Source organism: Elephas maximus, chromosome 2 (genome assembly GCF_024166365.1).
Source record: "Elephas maximus indicus isolate mEleMax1 chromosome 2, mEleMax1 primary haplotype, whole genome shotgun sequence".
Taxonomy (NCBI): Eukaryota; Metazoa; Chordata; class Mammalia; order Proboscidea; family Elephantidae; genus Elephas; species Elephas maximus.
The window spans coordinates 124,438,754-124,451,860 of NC_064820.1; positions in this window are offsets into that span (position 1 = coordinate 124,438,754).

Here is a 13,107-nt window from a genome sequence, read left to right on the forward strand (position 1 = left end):
GAACCAACTACTTCTCCCAGAAGCCCTGGTTCCTTTTGTTGGAGAATGATGCTTAGAAATGCTGTCTTTTGAATGATGATGCTAAGGTAGATAAGGCATAAAGCCTTGCAATTAGCTGGAAGAAATAAAGTACCGCTACCTTCAACATTTTCACCTCAGCTTCCTTTTCTTTCACAGGACTGTTCCTTATGAGCAAATACACACAAAATTGTCTTTACTACCTCACTTCCCCAACTTCCCAATATATCTAAGTTCAAAACATAGGCCAAATATATATTTTCTGACATTAGACTGTGCCCTTGACAGAAAAATAAAATACAGAAGCCATACCTTGGATTGTGGTGCTTTAATTAAAAGAGGTTGGCCAAAAGCAATATTTCAAACTATACTTTTGTATGCTCTCCTGCATGTTTTTTTTCCATTTTTTATTGTAGCATACACACAACACATGGTATTTCAGCAGTTTCCACATGTACTTCAGTGACATTGACTGAATTATTCAAGTTGTGCAAGCATTTTCGCTTTTTTCCCAGATTATTCCACCACCATTAACATATCTTCAATGCACCCTAAGAAAAAAACCCCTTTCCTGTCCCTACCCAGTGCCATCAAGTCGATCCTGACTCATAGCGACCCTATAGGACCCTAGTAACCACTAATTACTTTTGAATTCTGTATTTTTTTCTTATTTCATATAAGTGATATTCATACAGTATTTGTCCTTTTGTGACTGACTTATTTCACTCAGTATAATGGTTTCAGGATTCATCCACCTTGTGTCACGCATTAGGACTTCATTCCTCTTTATGGCTGAGTGTGCACCGTATGTATGTACCACATTGGCTTATTCATTCATCAGTTAGACATTTCGGTTATTTTCACCTTTTGGCTGTTGTTTGCATTGTTGCTTTCAGGTTTTTTGGGTGTATACCTAAGAATGACGTAAGAATAGAATTTTTGGGTCATAGGGTCGCTATGAATCGGAATTGACTAGATTGCAACGGGTTTGGTTTTGGTATAGTAGTTCTGTGTTCAACTTCTTCAGGAACTGCCAGATTGTTTTCCTGTGCTGCATGTTTTTACACCCTGGGAAAATTGTGCCATAATAAGATTTAGAGGTGTATATATAGTAAAGAGGAAGGAAGGATCAGAAAGGGGAAGAAAGGAAAGCCAATATGATACCGGCTGCAGGTTCATTCTCAGATCAATTTTAGTAGAGGGTGCAGTGGAACCTGAGGACCTGGAAACTGATGATATTCTTGAACAGTCATTGTGTACCCCTAGGGGTACTTGTGCCTGCTATTCAAGGTAATCAGTATTAACCACAAACATTTATAGAAGTCCTACTATTTAAATAGTAGTATACAAAGACCAACACTGGTGGCAGAGTGGTTAAGAGCTACAGCTGCTAACCAAAAGGTCAGCAGTTCGAATCCACCAGGTGCTCCCTTGGAAACTCTATGGCGCAGTTCTACCCTGTCCTATAGGGTTGCTATGAGTTGGAATTGACTCGAGAGCAATGGGTTTGTTTGGAAACCCCGGTGACATAGTGTTTAAGTGCTATGGCTGCTAACCAAAGGGTCAGCAGTTCGCGTCCACCAGGCACTCCTTGGCAGCTCTATGGGGCAGTTCTACGCTGTCCTATAGGGTCGCTATGAGTTGGAATTGACTCGACGGCACTGGGTTTTGGTTTATACAAAAACCCCGGAGCTCAGTGGTTAAGGGCTCGGGTGCTAACCAAAAGGTGGGCAGTTTGAATCCACCACTGCTCCTTAGAAACCATATGGGGCAGTTCTACTCTGTCCTATAGGGCCGCTGTGAGTCAGAATTGACTCAACGGCAATGGGTTGTTTTTGGTTTAACTATAACAAGGAGCCAAGCCCCATACCACGACCAAGAATCAAATGGTCTGTGATCAGATTCTAGACCCAGCTTGTCTGAAATTGTATCTCCTTTCTTTTGGGTCTGGAAATATTAATGTAAAAGTCCTTCAGGATATATGTATGTGTGTATACATACATACATATTATCGTTGTGTGCTGTCCAGCCAATTTCAACCATATAGGATAGAGCAGAGCTGCCTATAGGGTTTCCTAGGCTGAAATTCTTACAAGAGCAGAACACCAGGTCATTTCTCCCACAGAACTGCTGCTGGGTGCAACCCTTCAGTTAGCAGCGGAGCTCTTAAATATTATGCCACTAGAACGCCTTATATACATACGTATATGTACGTGTGTGTGTGTGTATATATATATACATTACACAGAATAATGAAGAAATTAATTAAACCTACAATGTTGACAGTATTTGTACTGTTGACAGTATTGACCTCATCTTGTACCTTAACAAACTAGAAAAAGAAGAGCAAGTAAAACTGAAAGTAAGAAGAAGAAAATAATACAGGTCAGAACAATAGCTGATGAAAGAGAAAACAGAAAAATAATGAAGAAAGTCAATGAATCCAAAAGCTGGTTCTAGGAGATCAATAAAATTGATAAACCTCTAGCCAGACGGCTCAGGATGAAAGAGAGAAAACACAAATCAGTATCAGGAATGAGAGAGGAGACATCACTTCAGATTTAAGATATTAAAAAGATAATATTAATAGCATGAGCAACTTCACTCTTTCAATAAATTAGATGAAATGGCAAATCCCTTGAAAGACAAACTGCTAAAGCTCACTCAAGAATAACTGATAACCTGAATAGCCTTTTATTCATTAAATAAATTGAATTTGTAGTTAAAAACTTTTCCATAAAGAGAATTCTATTTTTTAAAATATGTTTTTGTTACTTTTCAAAATAAAAAGTTTAGATTTATAAACTAAAAGGGAATAAACTTCAGAGTAATATATACACAGATAATACATGTGGACAATAACTGGAAATGAAGTTGGACCAATTAAAAAAAATAGACTTTATTGTTCATTAGTGAGTTTTTTTTTTTTTCATCCTGTATAGATTGCTTAAAATCGTTACAAATAGTATGAGAGAAAATTACGAGTTGGATTGTGATAACCAGCCTCCAAGATGGCTCCCAAAGTTCCTCACTTCCTATTATTTATGCCCTTGTGTAATCCCCTCCCACACTGAATCAGGGTTAACCTATGTGACAAATAGAATAGTACAGAAGTGGCAGTGTGTAGCTTCAGAGGCTAGGTCATAAAAGGCATTGCAGCTTCTGCCTCGTCTCTTGAAACGCCTGCTCCGGGGTAAACTAGCCTCCATCCCATGAGTATGCTCAAGCAGCTTTGTAGAGAGGCCTGCCTGGAGAGGAACTGGGGTCTCCTACCAACAACTAGCATTAACCCTCCAGTCATGTCAGCGAGCCACCTGGGAAGCAGATCCTCACCTCCAGTCAAGCTTTCAAATGACAGCAATCTCCTGAAAACCTCCAAGCCAGAGCCATCTAGCAAAGCCACACCTGACTTCCTGACTCACAGAAATTGTGGGAGATAATAAATGGTTATATTGTTGTTTTAAGACACTAAGTTTTAGGTAATTTGTTATACAATAACAAAAAATGAATGCTCAGATATTTTAAAGATAACATTTATTAAAAGACAGCTTTCAAATTTCTATTCAAGTTCATCTCTTCTGAGAGGTTTTTCTTGTCCAACACATGTAAAACAGCACTGTCACTTTACCCTGCTTTTTTTTTTTCCTTTGCATTTATACCTGACAATATATATAAATGTGTGTGTGTATGTGTTTTGTCTCCACTTGAATGGAAGCTTCATGAGGACATGTTTTGCTCACTATTGCCACTAAGACCTAGAATGCTTAGAATACTGCCTGGCATATAATAGGCACGCAATAAATAATTGTTGCAAATAAAAATTTACATTTGCCTTAATAATATATATGGGTTTTTAGTTAGGTGAGAGGGTAGGACGATGAACCATGTGTGAATTGGTACTAACTACTTAATGTTTACCTTAGAATCATTACAACAGAAACTATTTTTAAGAAATAGAAGTTTACGCTTGAGTTGTTCTTGATCCACTTCTTTCCAGTGTTGTTTATGAAAAGAGTATTATGCTTCTAACCTGAGACAAGAAGGACTAGCTGGTGCCCGGCTACCACTACCAAACGTTTTGACCAGGGAGGGACACAATAGAAGATCCTGGATAGAATGGGAGAAAAACATAGAATAAATTTCAAATTCCTAAAAAAGACCAGACTTGGTGGACTGATAGAGGCTAGATAGAGACTGTCACCCAAAGCACCCTTTGAACTTGGCACTGGAGCTAATCCAGGAGGTCACCTTTCAGCCAAATAATAGATTGACTTATAAAACAATGCCACCTGTGAGTAATGTGCTCCCTTAAACAATCAACTATGTGAAACCAAAAACAACCAACATTTACCCAAAAGCAAAGATGAGAAGGCAAGGAGGGGAGGGGAAGCTAGATCAATGGAAACGGAACAAACAAAATGAAAATAATGAGAATGCTGACACACTGTGAAGATTGTAACCAATGTCATGGAACAATTTGTATAAAATTGTTAAGTGGGAACCCAATTTGCTTTGTAAACTCTCACCTAAAACACAATAAAATATTTAAGAATGAATTAAAAAAAAAAAGCCAAGAATACAAAAAAAAGCTTTGTGATAGCCGTGCTGTAAAATGGCCCCCAATGATTCCTGTATCCATGCCCTTTTATAGCCTCCTCTTTCATTGAATAGGACTGCAACCAACAGGATATTGTAGAAATGACAGAGTGTGACTTCTGAGACTAGGTCATAAAGGACATTGTAAGTTCCATCTTGGTCTCTTGGATTTACTTTGGGGGAAGCCAGTTGCTATGTAATAAGGACGCTCAAATAGCCCTAGGTCCATGTGGCAGGGAACTGAGGTCTTCTGCCAAAGGCCGTGTGAGTGAGTCATTTTGGAAGTGAATCTTCCAGCTGCATTCAAGCCTCTGATGACTACATCCCTAGCTGGCGTCCTGACTGTAACCTCATGAGATATCCTGAGCCAGAATCACCCAGCTGATCAGTTCTTGATTTCCCGACCCACAGCTAAGCTGCTTCTGAAATCCTAACTCACAGAAACTGTGAGATAATGGATATTTATTTTTTAAACAACTACATTTTTGCTATTGTTATACAGCAATAGATAACTAAGACAGGCACCATATAAATTTTCAATTAAGCCTATTTTGACAGGAAAATAGAAATGACACTTTTTAAATTAAAATATTGGCAAACTTTGGCTCACAAGCCAAATCCTACCCATTGCTTGTTTTTATACCACCTGTGAGCTAAGAATGGTGTTTACATTTTTAAAGGGTTAGGAAAAAAAATCATAAGAAGAAAAACACATTGTGACATGTGAAAATTATGTGAAATTCAAATTTTATTGTCCATTAGTAAAGATTTATTGGAACACAGCCACGCTCATTTGTTTATGTATTGTCTATGACTGCTTTCATGCAGTTGAGCGGTTACAACAGAGACCATAGGTAGTGCTTTTATTCCTTCAGCCTGCTGCTTGTGGCACTACGAATTTCAGTGACACAGTTATAACTCAACAGTGTTTCAAGTGCCATTTGTATCACCCTACCACACCATTTTATTTATTTTCATTGCCAGTGCATATGTATCATGTCAAAACAAGGAAAGAAGAGGAAAGTAGACTTTTTAGGGTCTTGCTTTTCAGGTACGGTGAAGTGTGGAGTATCTTGTTAACAAATTAGATGGTGAAGTATTGAGTTTATTATGTAATGACACTGTACCAAAAAAAAAAAACAACCCAATCCCATTGAGCTGATTCCAACTCATAGCAACCCTGTAGGACAGAGTAGAACTGCCCACTAGGGTTTCCAAGGCTATAAATCTTTATGGAAATGGACTGCCACATCTTTCTTCCATGGAGAGGCTGGAGCCAACCTTTTGGTTAGCAGCCGAGCACTTAACCACTGCTCCATCAGGGTTCCTAGCAACACAAATAGTTAAAAATAAGGCAGAGGATTTCAAGTAGTTTTCCTTGACTCTTTTTTTTTTTAAATAACATCTTCATTGAGATATAATTCACATATCATATAATTCACCAATTTAAAGTGTACAATATAGGGTTGTGCAATCATCACCGTAATCAACTCTAGAATATTTTCTTCACCCCGAAAGAAACTCTGTATCCATTGCAGTCACTACTCATTTCCCTCTAACTCTCCAGCCCTAGGCAACCATCAACCTACTTTCTATCTCTATAGATTTCTCTATTCTGGACATTTCATATAAATGAAATCAAGTAATATGCGGTCATTTGTGACTGGCTTCTTTCACTTCGCATAGTGTGTTCAAGATTTATCCATGTTGTAGCATGTATCAGTACTTCATTTGATATTCCATTGTATCGATATACTATCTTTTGTTTTTCCATTCATCAGCTGATGGGTATTTGGCTAGGTTCCACTTTTTGGCTATCATGAATAATGCTGCTATGAGCATGCATGTACAAGTTTTTGTGTGGACATATATTTTCAATTCTTTTGGGTATATACCTAAGAGTGGATATGAATTTGTATCTCTTTTGTGGTTTTGATTTACATTTCCCTGATGGCTAATGATACTGAGCTTCTTTTCATGGGCTTATTGGCAATTTGTATATCTTTTTCTGAGAAATGTCTATTCAGATCCTTTGCCCAATTTTTTTTTTTTATAAAATTGAGTTATTTGTCTTTTTACTATTGCATTTTTTATTGTAGTAGTTCTTTGTATATTCTAGGTACAGGTTCTTTATCCAATATGATTTGCAAAAATTTCTTCTCATTTGTTAGGTTGTCTTTTCACTTTCTTGATAGTATTCTTTGAAGGACAAAAGTTTTTTATTTTGATGAAGTCCAGTTCATCCATATTTTTCTTTTGTTGGTTGTGCTTTTGGTGTCATAGCTAAGAAACCATTGTCTGACCAAAGATCAGGAAGATTTATGCCTATGTTTTCTCCTAAGAATTTTATAGTTTTAGCTCTCACTTTCAAATTAAATTTTGTGTATGGTGTGGGGTAGGGATTCAGCTCATTTTTTCACATGTGGATATCCAGTTGTCCTATCACTGTTAGTTGAAAAGACTATTTTTTGCCCATTGAATTGTCTTTGCACCCTAGTCAAAAATTAATTGACCATAAGTATGACAGTGTATTTCTGGACTCTCAGTTCATATGGTCTATATAACATTAACTCTTAAGGAGTCGACATGTTACTGATACTGCTCAGTTGTTTATTCAAGGAATCAACGCAGAGTTTGAAGTGACTGAAGAATCAGCCTCTAAGAATAGTCTGTGTGAAACAGCTGCATGTGACAATATTTTCAAAGAAGTTGAGAAAACAGTAATTCATTATAACATGAAGTGGAATCTATTAAGATGTGTTACTATTGGTGGTACCAATATGTGTGAAGCAGAAAAAGTCTAGTTGGACAAATTCACAGAGCCTGTGAAAATGTAAGATGTTGCAGAAATTATTTGAATTTATCATGTGCTATTGAACCAACAGGGTCAACAATGAACTTCGTTTGTTCTTGTGAACTTAATTATCTTGAGTTCCATGAATTTTTGACACAATAAAGCTGAATATCCTGACTTGCCAAATCACACAGCAGTTTGGTGGTTTAGCAATGGTAAAGTTCTTTTGTGATTGTTTGAGCCATGGCTGAGATGGAAATTTTTATGAATAAGAAGTTATCCTTATCCACCGTTATTGAACACTAAATGATTTTAGAAATTAACTTTTGCTGCAGACTTGATAATCTTTCTTAATGAAATAAGCCTAATATTACAAGGCAAAGCAATGTTTATATGTGAAAATTTTCTGTACAAAGTCATTTCAATGACAACTAACTGAATCACAAGTAATGTCAAGCTGCCTTCTACATTTCCTGTGCTGTCAAGAGTTAAAACAAAAAGATCTTCATTCCCTCACAAATTAGCAGAAGATAATATGTTTTCTGAGCTCAAACTACAGTTCTCCCAGCATTTTTGGACTTTGATGCAAGTGCAAAGGAAATTTCCATACTTCAAAATCCATTTAACTTTAAAATTTAGGAACTTCCACCTAATCTTCACTTGGTAGCAATTAATAATCAATATAATGGCAGGCTCAAAGGCATATATCAAGAATCAAATAAAATTCTCTAAATTCTTCTTGGTGTTGTTAGTTGCCATCAAGTAGACTTTGACTTTTGGTGGCTTTATGGATAACAGAACAAAAGTTGCCTGGTCTTGCACCATCTTCGTGATTGTTGGTATGTTTAAGTCTATCATTGTGGATATAAACCCCTGGCAATTAATATTATCAATTAAAATCACATGCCAGTGAATAGATACTGGTATTTAATAGTATCTATGTGAAAAGACATTTTCCATGATGAAATATATGAAATCACAGATCAATTTTGTGAGTTTTGAATTATAACCAAATTTATGAATTACAGATCAGGATTTACAGAAGGATATTTGAATTTTTTTTAATAACTTATGATAACAGGGAACACTAACTTTGAATTCTAATTAAGTACAATAATATCCCCTCCAAAAAAAAAAAAAAGAATTTCACTCTTCTCATTGTAGACCTGAATTATAAAATCTTTTATTCAATTTTAGAATTTATATTTTTAATTTAATCAATAAAAATTTATGGAACTTTTTTTTTATTCTTATATTTTGCCAAGTGGCCCACCAAGTCTTAAAATATATACTATCTGGTACATTACAGAAAAAGTTTGCTGGCCTCTGGTCTAGATGAAGATAACACAGAGGGCAAGAAAGAGAAAAGGGCTAAAGACCAAGTCTTGGGACACCTCTATTCAGAAAACAGGAAAAGATGGAGGATTTTCAGCAAGTAAGACTCAGAAGCAGCATCCAGGGAGGTAGAAGGGAAAATAGGAGAGTGTGGCATCTCACAAACCAAGAGTAGAAAGTGTTTCAAATAAGAGAAAATGGTCAACTGTGTTGAATACCACTAAGGTGGAAATAGAGATGTACCTTTTGGGTTTAGTACCATGAAGATTGTTGTTGATCTTGGTGAGTAGTTTCAGTAGAACATGATGGTGGGAAATCCAGAGTGGAAAGGGTCAAGAAGATTAAATAACACTTGTAAAATTCTTAGCACTTTAGTATATACAGTATATTGTATAGTTTTTTTTATGTATAGTAATTATAATTACTGGCACATAGTATATACACTACATAAGGAAACCCTGGTGGTGTAGTGGTTAACTACTATGGCTGTTAACCAAAAGGTAGGCAGTTCAAATCTACCAGGCACTCCTTGGAAATTCTAGGGGGCAGTTCTACTCTGTCCTATGTAGGGTCACTATGAGTAGGAATCAACTTGATGGCAATGGGTTTTTTTTTTTTTTTTTAAGTATATACAGTAATTATCATTGAAGAAGACATTGTCAGTGCTCTGCCCATACTCCTTACCTCTACCACTGCAGAAAACATCAGGCTGACTTTCAGCTGTGCAGGTGTGCCTGCTTTTTTATTTGCCTTAGAACTTTCTGTAGCTGATCGGATCTGCTCTGTCCTACTAAGGAATTAACAGTTCTAAGAGCAGCCTTCAACATGAGGCAATAGGAATTGGTGTATAAATACCCCAGTTTCCTTGCCCTTCAAGTGGCATAACTCTGAGGAATGTGTTTTCTAATTTTTCCCAGAGTTCTCCAGCAGGATTAAGAACAGGAAAACCTGGCATCCATGCGCATTGAAACAACTATCCCCAGAAACTTGATTTGTAGTTAAAATATGATACCCCAAATAACCATGGAGGTTTGGACTGATCATGTCCCCAGATGTTACTGATCTTCCACTCAGGCTGAAGAATAATTAGAAGGTGGAATATTGAGAACTGAAACCATCTATATCCACACAGCTTTCTGTATGCTTTAACATCATTTTACTATTCCACTGTCACCTTCAACATAACTTTACTATTCCAGTAACCTCTTGACAAGGAAGATAAAAATTGCAAAAAAAAAAAAAACTTTATCGCTCATCTCAGAAACTTCTCACAGTTCAATTTAAATGAACATCAAAAGGCTCAGCTTCCAATAAAAAAAAAATTTTTTTTTTTTAGCTTCCAATAGATGGCTTTAAATGACTGTTTACTCTCTGGTAGGTATTACAATGATCTTCCAAAGGTGCCCACACACTAATCCTCAAGACCCGTGAATATGCTAGCATATAGCAGATGGAATTTTCAGAGCTGATTCAGTTGACTTTAAAATAGACTATCCTGTCTGACTGAGACTGGAAGGACTCCGGTGGTCATGACCCCCAGACCTTCTGTTGCCCCAGGACAGGAACCATTCCCAAAGCCAACTCTTCAGACATGGACTGGAATGGACAATGGGTTGGAGAGGGATGCTGGTGAGGAGTGAGCTTCTTGGATCAGGTGGACACTTGAGACTATGTTGGCATCTCCTGCCTGGAGGGGAGATGAGAGGGTGGAGGGGGTTAGAAGCTGGCGAAAAGGACACGAAAAGAGAGAGTGGAGGGAGAGAGCAGGGTGTCTCATTAGGGGGAGAGTAATTGGGAGTGTGTAGCAAGGTGTATATGGGTTTTTGTGTGAGAGACTGACTTGATTTGTAAACTTTCACTTAAAGCACAATAAAAATTATTAAAAAAAAAAAAATAGACTATCCTGGATTATCCTGGCGGGCCCAGTGTAATCATTAGTTAACCCAGTTGCCATTGAGGCAATTCTGATGTGTGGTGACCCTGTGTGACAGAGTAGAATTGTGCTCCATAGAGTTTTCAATGGCTGATTTTTTGGAAGTAGATTGTCAGAACTTTCTTCTGAGGTACCTCTTGGGGGACTTGAACCTCCAACCTTTCAACCTAGCAGCCGAGCACATCAACCATTCACACCAGCAAGGACTCCAATGTAATTACAAGGATCCTTAGAAGTATAAGAGCGAGGCAGATAGAAGATCAGAGTGATGTGATGTAAGAAAGACTCAACCAGCATTGCTGGCTCGAAGATAGAGGAAGAGGGCCACCAGTGAAGGAATGCGGGCAGCCTCCTGAAGCTGGAAAGGCAAGGAAGTGGATTCTCCCCTAGAGCCTCCAGAAAGGAGCAGCCCTGCTGACACCTCGATTTTAGCTTAGTGAGACCCATCTTCTGACCTACAGAATTATAGGATAACAAATTTGTATAGTTTTAAACCCAAGAGTTTGTGGTCATCTGATAGGGCACCAAGAGAAAACTAATATATTCTTCAAGACTCTTTAAAACCCTTGCCTTACTGTACACAAATCCTAACCTATTATATCATGATCCCAATCCTAATCAAGCCCTCTGAATTGAAAATTCCGCTTAAACCAGATCCCAAAACCTCATAAACATCCAGATTTTGCCATCTCCCTCCAAAATTTTACTATGACTCTGTCAATGTAGTGATCTCTCTTATTGCAGTAAGCAATAAATTCAGCTTTGCCTTATCAATTATGTTGTTTTGGTGGTATTTTCGGGCAGGCAGCACTTGACAATTGTTTTATTCCATGGGCCTAGAAGAGTACCTGCTATATAACCCAAACCAAACCAAACCCGTTGCCACAGAGTCAATTCCGACTTATAGCGACCCTATAGGACAGAGTAGAACTGCCTCATAGAGTTTCCAAGGAGTGCCTGGTGGATTTGAACTACCAGCCTTTTGGTTAGCAGCCGTAACACTTAACCACTACGCCACCAGCGTTTCCACCTGATATATAGTAGGCACTTAATAAATATTTGATAAATAGGCACTTAATAAATATTTGATAAAAAATGAATAAATGATCTGGGTTTCTAAAATAATATGAAATAATGTTTACGTAGATGTAATTGTGATTTGGTACCTGAATATTTATAGTGGCTTTATTCATAATCAGTAAAATCTGGAAACAATCCGTATGTCCTCAGCTGATGAGTAGCTAAACAAGCCTGCTGCCATCAAGTTGATTTCAACTCATAGCAACCCTATATAGGACAGAGGGGCAACTGCTCCAAAGGGTTTCCAAGGCTGTAAATCTTTACATGAGCTAACTGCCACATCTTCCTCCTGCAGAGTGGCAGACCTTCACCAATATGCGTGAATCTCAAAGGCATTATGCTAAGTGAAAGAAGCCAGACTCAAAAGGCTACTTATTACATGATTCCATCTATATGATATTCTGGAAATGGTAAAATTATAGGGACAGGAAACAGATCAGTGGTTGCCAGGGACTGTGACTGAGGTGAAGGGTTCACCGCAAAGGGACATGAAGGGATGTTTTGAGATGATGGAAATGTTCTATATCTTGATTGTGGTGGTGGCTACACAACTGTATGCATTTGTCAGAACTCAGAACTGTAGATTTTACTGTACATAAGTTATACCTCCAAAAACCTGACTTAAAAAAAAAGAGGACTTCACTAAGAATTGCTACGGTAACAATACACAGTGAATCCTCAGTTAAAATATTGCATGTTCATAAAATAATAATACTTTTTCTGAGTTTTTTTATTCTCTTTCAGTTTTATGGTTTGTGTTTTCTGCTATTTCCCATTCAATGCAGTAGTCTTAAGTTATTGTGAAGCATGAAGTTAGAGGCAGAAAATTCATTAGGTTACAATGGAGGCATCTGATTAAATGAAATGATGGAATATTAAAATGCTATAAATTGAGAAATAAGTTTTGGAATTTCTTCTTTCTTTTGTTGAAAAGGAAATTCTCATGTTTGCAGAATGATGTCACAGAAAAATCCACAACTCCCCTGCCTACCACTACCATATTGATTTTTAAGTAAGGTCTCATTTTGAATTAAAAATTTATCATGATCCTTTATGGAACAAAAAGAATGTTATCATTTGTGTTAGCCAAATTGCATTTATTCAGAAAATAAGCACAGGAAACATAAAGATTGGTAAATACCTTCAATTTGCATTTTAATATTTAATTAAAATTATTGTTGTGTAAAATGACAAATATTGCCTTGTTGTCACTCTCCATGCCCTCTCTTTCCCTCCTCCATAAAAAAAAATAGGCTCTTGCAAATATGAATCTGAAAGAAAGCAAATGAAATTGCTTTCAACTTCTGTGGAGGACCATTTGGCAATAACTATCAAAATTAAAAATACCTTT